The sequence below is a fragment of the Mus caroli genome, unplaced genomic scaffold (assembly GCF_978045245.1).
Source record: "Mus caroli unplaced genomic scaffold, Mus_caroli_1 scaffold_3, whole genome shotgun sequence".
NCBI classification, from domain to species: domain Eukaryota; kingdom Metazoa; phylum Chordata; class Mammalia; order Rodentia; family Muridae; genus Mus; species Mus caroli.
Genome location: NW_028227258.1, coordinates 51,553,084 through 51,560,151, shown reverse-complemented (window position 1 = coordinate 51,560,151; position 7,068 = coordinate 51,553,084).

Genomic DNA, 7,068 nt, shown 5'->3' with positions numbered 1-7,068 from the left:
ACAGCAATGAAAAAAGAGGTGATGAATTTGAAAGAGGGCAAGGACAGGGCTGGTGAGATGGCTCAGTGGGTAAGAGCACCCGACTGCTCTTCCAAAGGTCTGGAGTTCAAAACCCAGCAACCACATGGTGGCTCACAACCATCCGTAATGAGATCTGACTCCCTCTTCTGGAGTGTCTGAAGACAACTACAGTGTACTTACATATAATAAATAAATAAATCTTTTAAAAAAAAAAGAAAGAAAGAGGGCAAGGAGAGGTATATAGGAAGGTTTGGAGAGAGGAAAGAAAAGCTCCGGAGAGATGATATAATTATACTATAAACTCAAAAGTAATTATTAATTAAAAGCCTGGGCATAGGAGTGTACATCTGTTACATCAACGTTAGGGAAGCAGAGACAGGAGGATCCTAAGGGTGCATGAGACATGCATGTGCACGCATACATGCACACACATAGACACATGCACGCACACTCATGCACACACACACATGTACACACACAACACACACACACACACCAGATCTGGTGGAAAAGCTGGGACTATAGCCCAGCATTTGGAAAGCACAGGCTAGTGGATCAGGAATTCAAGGTCACCTTCACTACAGATTGAAGCTGCATAGGATATAGCTCAGTGTTTGCCTAGCTATACAAGGTTCTAGGTTAATTCTCTAGTCCTGGGTTGAGTGGGTGGGATGGACTATTTAGTAGAATTTTTAGGGGCTGGAGAGGGATCCAGTGCCCTCTCTTGGCCTGCATAGACTCAGAGCACAAATATACATGTAGGCAAAATACCCCTTACACATACAAAAAAATTTTAAGTGGGCATAGTAGCATACACCTTTAATCACAGCACTCAATTGAGAGGAAGAGGCAGGTGGATTTCTGTGGTTTAAGGCCATCCAAGGCTACATAGTGAGATCCTGTCTCAAAATTAATCAATTTCTTTTATTACTATACCTGCAATGTTTTTTAAATTTCTTACTAATTTGTTGTCTTATTACATGTATGAGATGTCTTTTAATTTCTCTCTCTCTCTTTCTCTCTCTCTCTCTCTCTCTCTCTCTCTCTCTCCTTTTTGGCAGAGTCTCACTGTATAGCCTTGACTAGCCTGAACTTGCTCTATAAACCAGGGTAGTCCCTCTGCCTCCCAAGGATTAAAGGTGGTGTGCCATAGCTAAATGCATCTTTGGGGAAATGTTGCTTTTCTTCCACTGAGGGTCTCAGGGACTGTCAGGCTTACACAGAGAACACTTTCACCTGCTGGGCCAGCTCTCTGCCCCAAGGCTTCAGCTGTAAGAAGATGAGGAGCTGTCTGAGAATGAGATCCGGAACCCCTGGGCTGCTCTGTGGAACCCGGGTATCCTTAGGAACCTATCTGAAAGAGCACTGTATCAGCTACTCTCCCACTGTCACCCTCTGGTCACACAGAGTCCCTGTCAGCTAGCTACAGTAAAGGACTCCCCCACCTTTGCTCTAGACCAGAGAACCCCCATGTGACCTCAGAGTTATACCAGAGGCGACAAGGCAGCTTTTCTCTCTCTGCAGGGGAATATAAGAGAAGCTGGATAGAAGGATCATGTTGGACTGTTTTCCTGGTAGTGGTGGTGGCCAGGGTTAGTGGAGGACTCCTGGTTGCTGGAGTAACCTACAGTTTCACCCAAGATGAACTTCCTTCCTTTAGACAAAGTCTCTCTAGATAGAGGAGTGTAAGTGGTCTCCACAGGGCTCTGCCTCTCCTCATTTCCGCAGACTATGTTTTCCGGGGATTGCGTGGGCATTTTTGCTCTTCATTGCATAGGCATGTGGTACAGAGAATGCTTGGAAATTATACTGTCTGTTAATCATCCTTTGAGTTGTGGTTGGGCAATGTTTTTGATGAAGTTCCCAAACCAATGCATGGAGAAACTGTAGCTCTTCGTTCATCGGCTCCCTGTGGGACTAAAATGGGCTTGCTGGGTAGAGGAAAGAGCAACTCGGACTCTATAATGTGGCCATGGTTCTGAAAAGGCCCGGGAGAGGGGTGTGGGAGGGGGCAGGGCTGCCAGGGAAAACTCAGGCTTTCAGAGCTTCCTCCAAGTAAGTGGCCTTTCTCCTCAAGGTAGACAGGGTGCTGGATGAAAGGAACCCTCCCTTCTTTCTCGTCCTCCACACATATTTGGCTAATAGTACTTAATCCCCTCCTAACCTCAGCCCCTGAGGAGGACAGACAGCTGCCTCCTTTCTGGCCCCCTCAGCCCTTTCCACCTCCCCCAAAACAGGAGGGAAATTTGCAAGCCTTATATTCATCACTGGGAGACTCAAAAGGGGGTGGCCCAGTGTGGCGACCCCCTAGAGGGGCTTCCTGCTTCATGGAGACTTTCAACTATCAGGAACTTTGGGTCTCCCTCCCACCTGCTCCTACCCAGGTCCAATGAAGTCTTACCGACTTAAAAGGGAATGTACCGTGCCTTCAATCTCAGCAACTTTGGATAGTAGACTCAGTTGGAACATTGAGACAGGAGAATAAGAGTCCCAATATAGCTAAACCCTAATTCAAGGGGTGGAGGTGGCTCTGGGGAGGTATTACTGTATTGGAAATTAGTTTCTAGGCCTATGGCAAGTTCATACTGGTGTAAGATGGATCTGGTGTGGCTTTGGCAGAAGGTTTCTGGAGCAACGGTGACAGGGAGGCAAGTAGGTAAGCTGCTTGCCTTGCAAGCACGAAGACCTGCGTTCCATCCCAGGACCCACATGAAACACAACTAAGTGTCCGTCTGTTTATTTTATAATCTTAACACTGGGGAGGTGGAAACTGGCAGATCTAATCAGTAACTTGAAAAGCTGGAACTGTGGAACAAAGAAACAAACTGCGGAACTGCGCGCGCGCGCACGCACACACACACACACACACACACACACACACACACATACACACAGTGGTTTGAATAGGGTGCCCTCTGAACTGTTGATCCCCATTGATAGCACTGTTTGGTAGGTTTAGGAGGCCCAGCTTTGCTGTTGGGAGTTTGTTACTAAAGGTGGGCTTTAAGACTTTTAGAGTCATTTTGAGTTCTCGTTCTCTCTGCTTCCTGCTTGAGGTTTAAGATGTAAGCTTTCTGGCCTGTGCATGGTACACACCTTTAATCCTAGCACTCAGAAGGCAGAGGCAAGAGAATGTGAGTTCAGGGCCGGCCTGATCTACATATTGAGATCCAGGACAGCCAGGACAGACTCAAGTTTAAAAAACAAAAAATTTTTAAGTGAGGGTGGGGGAGGGGACAAAGGAGAAGACAGGGAGGGGGACAGGGTAACCAAAATAAAGGATGTATGAAAAATCCTTATGGAAACCTACTACTTTGTAAGTTAATTAGAAGAATGTGTGTGCGCGCGCACATTAGGGGGGAGCTTGAACACATGCATGGGTGGACAGTGCTTCTCCTAGAAGACATGTTGTTAAATGAAAATCTCATGGCTAGGTGTGGTGGACCTCTCCCTATGAATTATTGGTCAGACAAGCCATGGAGCTCCCCACACAACACACACACACACACACATTATTGCCATTCCACTCAATTGTTCATCAGAAGTACTCGATGAGACTTTACTGCTACTGGGTGCATGCCTTCAATCCCAGGCCTAGGGAGACAGAAGCAGGCGGATCTCAATGAGGCCAACCTGGTCCATACACTTTGTTCCCTGACAGCCAAGGCTATATAGTGAGATCTGTCTCAAAATAGAAGCAGACAGACATGAATAGACCCTACTGCTGAAGACATACACACTTGACTTGTAGGACACAGAGGATTCTCCCTAGAACTGACCTGGAAATGTCTTCCCTGCTGACTAGCTTTCATAGCGCCAGAAGGTGCTGTACAGGTCCCTGGGGGAGAAAGGTCATCGTCGCCTTCCACAGCAATAATCCTGAGTGGTTGACCTGCCAGGCAAGATGTACCCACCGGGGCAAGAGTGGCATGGGCGTTATTAGTAACCAACTGATTTCTGGTTAGATTTGAGGATTGGATTTCACACAAAGGAAGTCATACCAGGCTCTGTAAACCTGGTCAAAACCTCATGGCTGTCAAGGACATGGGTCTTAGGGGGAACGTAGTACTGTTGTTTCACAGAATGGTCCCATTGTCAAGATGCCTTCTAAATATTTATATCAATGGGTTAGCCCTGTTGTCAATTTTGACTAGAGAAGTTTCTTTAGAGTTAATTAATCCAGCGGATCACAACTGGACAAACCGCTAAGAATAAATAACCAGTGCTCAGCCTTAAACGGGACGTCTATATCCTCCTACCGTCACCCAAGGCTCAGGGAACATTGCAGAAGAGAGGGTGGGAAGAGTGTAAGAGCCAGAGGATGGGGAGACGTGTGTGCTGGCAAGTGCCTTTAATGCCAGTACTCTGTTCAAGGGCAACATGGTCTGTAGAGCAAGTTCCAGGCTAGCCAGAGCTACATAGTGAGACCCTGTCCCTTAAACAAACAAACCAAAAAGAAACATGCACCTTTAAGGCTGGGAGTGTAGCTCCATTGGAAGAATGTTTGTCTAGTGCATCTGAAGCCTTGGCTCAGTCCACAGCACTGCATAACCTGGGCTCAGTGGTACAAATCTGAAGTCCCAACACTCAGGAGATAGGACAGAAAGCCATCAAAGCCATCCTTGGGAGATCAAAAACTCAAGATGACTCCTGGCTGCATAGGGAGTTTAAAGTCAGCCTGGAATACATGTGAACATGTCTCAAAAGAGAAAAGTTAAAAATAAAAAAAAAATTAGGCTATAATATACACTCTCTGCCTAGGTACAATAACGGGCGGCACTACTTTTTCTTTCACAGCTTTTGGAGTACCTGTGTTCTAGGCCCCTCATCAGGCTGTGCCAGAGATGCAGGATTCTCCCTCCTCCATCACCTACTGGGCCTCTGCCATGACCACAGCCAGGAACAGAAATGAGACTCTCTAGAATCATCTCTCATAGCCAATCCAAGACAAACTCTCTCTTGAAGTTTCTGCTTTCAAAGCAGATTTTTGTACATACCATATGCTGCCTTTTAACTTATTATTAATGTATGTTTGGTATGTAAAATGTATTACATGAGTGTAGGTGCATGCTTGCCACGAGATGCCTGTGGAGGTTAGAGGTCAACTTTCAGGCACGGGTTCATGGGATTTGGAGTTCAAACTTAGATTGGCAGGGTTGTTTTACCTTGAGTTGCCATCTCAAATGTCATCCCCTCCCCGCTCCCTACCCCACCAGTTTTTCTTTTTAATGACATAGTCTGAAGGGTCCAGGCTAGTTTTCTTGTTTAGGTGCCATGATCGATCCAGATCTCCTCTCCTCTCCCCTCCACTCCCCCCCCCCCTCTGTCTCTCTCTGTCTCTGTGTGTGTGTGTGTGTCTGTTCGACAGGATTTCTCTACCTCTCTACATAGCCCTGGCTGTTCTAGAATTCACTCTGTAGACCAGGCAGGACTTGAACTCACAGAGGTCTCCCTACTTCTGCATCCCAAGTGCTGGGATTAAAGGTGCATGCCACCAAGCCCCATAAGGAGTTACGTGATTTAAGGACCCTTCATGATGTTCTTCTCAGAGTAACATTTCGAACTTAAGTCTGAATATGTTGCTTTCCTGCTGAGAACCCTACCCTGTTGCACACTGGACAACCCCCCTCCCCTCCATTTTTAGCCCATAAAGCTCCGTGTGAAGTGGTCTAGCCTTTCCCTACTCCCCACTCTGTTCTGGGTACCTGAGCCTCCTTCCAGTTGGTGCCTCCTTCTTCACGAATGGCAATGTGCAATTATATAGGATTTGCACCTGTCAATTTACTTGCTTAACATCTGTTATTCTCAGGACCAGGGAGAATGAGTCCCACAAATACCTCACATCTAGCATGTGACCAGAGACATAGTAGGCACTCAATAAATATCAGACGAATAAATAAATGATAGGTGGATGGCACAGATGTCAGGTGTCTCTTCATGCTTTGAACTTCTATCTGGCAGGCCGTTGGGTGTCACTTCAGCCACAAACTGAATTCTCCGAGCCAGCTGTACCTGGAGGTGGCAGGCCCAATGCTCCAACTTTCAACTGGGCTCAATAAAAAATGGCATGGATGTCTTCACCATAGCAGGCTCCATCCACAGTGCCAGCAATGTTTGCTAGGGATGACTTAAAAAGCTGGCATTCTATAAACGATGCAAAGTCCATCGCAGATGCAGCTAAGTGCATATGTGGTTTGTCACATGTGCACAGCTTAGGTCATCTGTGTACAGAAAGGCTAAGATGGAGCCTGGGGCTGAGGCTTGGGTAGAAATCCCCAAAGCAATGCTTCCAGTAACTTAGTTGTCAAAGCAGACAGAGGAGTGTACAGGTAGACAACACAGAATGAATGAGACTCTGGTTCCAGGTTAAGCTGAGACACCAGGCTATATTCACTAATATTTTTGTGACCCCCCCCCCTTCATTTATCTATTGTGTACACATGTGTGCTTTCAGAGGTAAGAGGTCAACCTGCAGGAGTTGATCCTCTCCTTCTGAATGTTGAGTCCTGGGGATCACACTCGGCCTGATATGCAGTAAGTTCCTTCACCAGCTGAGTCATGTTACCAGCCCTTACTGAGGGAGAATCATGGCTGACCCATCACAGGCTGTCCCTGCAGGACTGTAGAACAGCGGGGCAATGAGAAGCGGATCTCATGGTGAAAACTCAGCGGGACTGTGCAGCAAACTGGCCTGGGGTAGGAGCAGGAAGCTGTCTAGGGTGACTCCCCGGTGTCTGGGTCAGGGGTAGATGTGGATGTGTTGTGGGAATAAGGGCTTGCCATCCCAGAGAGAGGCTCAGTCAGCATGTTGGGGAGCCCCACACGTTACTGAAGAGCAGGCATATGGAAGGACCAGATGCTTTTGGAACCAGCGCGTGGAGTCAAGTGCCATGTTGCTTTTTTTCCCAAGCTGCTTCCTCAGCCCCAACTCAGAGTTTGCGATTCCAGCTGAGCAGAGCAGTCCGCATTCCCTCTTAAGTGGGCAGACACCAGAGGACTGGGGATGCTGATGAGACAGTAGAACTAACTGCCAAGTGTCCCCTGAGA